This window comes from Vigna radiata, chromosome 8, assembly GCF_000741045.1.
Source record: "Vigna radiata var. radiata cultivar VC1973A chromosome 8, Vradiata_ver6, whole genome shotgun sequence".
NCBI classification, from domain to species: Eukaryota; Viridiplantae; Streptophyta; class Magnoliopsida; order Fabales; family Fabaceae; genus Vigna; species Vigna radiata.
This window is the reverse complement of record NC_028358.1, coordinates 31,980,465-31,982,629: the sequence shown is the minus strand read 5'-3', so window position 1 is coordinate 31,982,629 and position 2,165 is coordinate 31,980,465.

Below are 2,165 nucleotides of genomic sequence, written 5' to 3'. Positions count from 1 at the left end.
GTTTCAATTCTAATAAGAACCGATGACAAAAACACTACAAAATATTTAAAAAATAAAAGTTTTGGGGCCATATCTGACTTTTGCCTCACATCTTTGGCTTCGGTTCTTTGTAAAATCAAAGCAAAAGGTGTTTATAGCATCGAAGCAAAAGGTGTTTATGACATTGATTCTCTGAAAAATCCGCGCCATAGGATACCTTTAGAATCTAAACAATCTGAAGTTTCTTTAGCTAGATGTAAAGTCAGGACTTCATGACAATGATTATGTAAAGAATTGAGGCCATAGACTTGTTCAAAATCTAAAAGTCTGACATATCTCTTTGTAGGGGAATGTCAAAATCCTATGACATCAATTCTGAGAATAATTGAGGCCATAAATCCTAACTAGTGTGTATTGAAGTGAAAAGTTTAAATTTATGCTTATGCGGCCTACCTTTAGGCTTCAATTGTTTATTAATCAATGCTAAAAGTGATATATTATAAACAAGTTTCTGAACTTCAAATAATAGCTTTTGAAATTACTTAATAAAATTGTCATGGTTAAATTAAAAAAGTTAAACGATTAAACAAATTTAGATTTTTTTTTATTTAAAATCACTCTTAAAATTATTTTTAAAAAATGTTATCTTTTATTCTATCAACTCAAATTTTAAGGATTTTCTTTCTAATAAGGTAAACTAAGGGTCAATTTCAAGAACATGTATGTAATAACTATGGTCACGTTTTATAACAAGAGCGAGTGTTGATTTGTTTACACACCTGTGCTTTATATTTGTTTACCTTCGCTCTTCTCTTCATTGTTGGCTTGTGATCGAATTCAGCCTTTGAAGACCCATTAGGTTCTCTCTTTCTCTGTTCTCATTCCTTTACGTCGTTACATTTAGCTTCTCTTTTNGTTGGCTTGTGATCGAATTCAGCCTTTGAAGACCCATTAGGTTCTCTCTTTCTCTGTTCTCATTCCTTTACGTCGTTACATTTAGCTTCTCTTTTCGCAAATGTGTATTAACTTTTCTTACACGTTTTAATGTATGTGCAACTTATCTTCAAATGTCGTCACTCGCCTTNTTGTATGCATTATATTTNTCTGCTTTTCACGTTTCCAAGAAATGTTCATCCATCTTGTTATCAAGCATCATTTGCAGCTGTGTGTATGGTCATGATGTCATGTTNTCATTTATAGGATGCCAAGAAACAACCTTTTAAATATTTTTGGCNAAGAATAATGTTTCCATTGATTGTTACCATTATATGGCTGTGATCTCATGTGGGGTTGTACTCAANCTCTGTGTCATCGCACTGACTATTCTCTGGTTTCNATGATTACATACACTTTTTTCTCAGGCATAAAGGGTTATATTTGTTAGCTTTGATCAAGAACTTANCTGTGAGAGGATANGGATTTTGTTACATTGGTATGATTTTTCATAAAGGACATTTTTTTCCCCTTTGATTGTAAGATCGCATNATGTTATCATATTTTGAAGTTTTCAGTCTGCGAAGAATGTTGTATTCGAGAAGGAGTAGGGTAAGCAAATTGAATTTGCTTTGGGCAAAGAGAATGGTAGGGTTTTCTTTGTGTGTTTTGAGCCATTGATCGAGTTTCGGTAGCTAGCAGTTGATGTTTTAAATCGAGCTACGTTTTGATTACCTTGGCTCAGAAAAAAAAAAAAGAAAAATCAAGTTTTGGAATTATGANACATGAAAAATTCCTTCCCCAATAGTCGCTCCTTATTACTTGTACTNTAATGAAATTCAATACGTTGACCTCCAAAAGCAATAGTAGACAATCAACCTACTTCAGATTGGGGAAGAGTATGTATAATGTCCTTAAGTCTCTGTAGGAGAGTTAATTTTGACTATTAAACTATACATGAATGATTGAGATTATTCTGAGTTCTAATTTTAATCACCCGTTTTAAATTTTATGGTTGAAATTCACACTCTCGTCTCTCACTTGATATGTTATACTATTTATATTAAAAAAATTTACTCTTGACCAGTTTTAACTGATTCATCACTGTGCTAAAGCCCTCTCTTTGGTGTTGCCTTTCAAATCTGCCAGTGTGCAACTAGGATGTTTTATTTCTTAGTAGTCAAGAATTCAGTACAAAGAGTTAATATAGAGTTTGAGTTTTAGAGAATTTAATAATGGCGACAGTGAAAGGT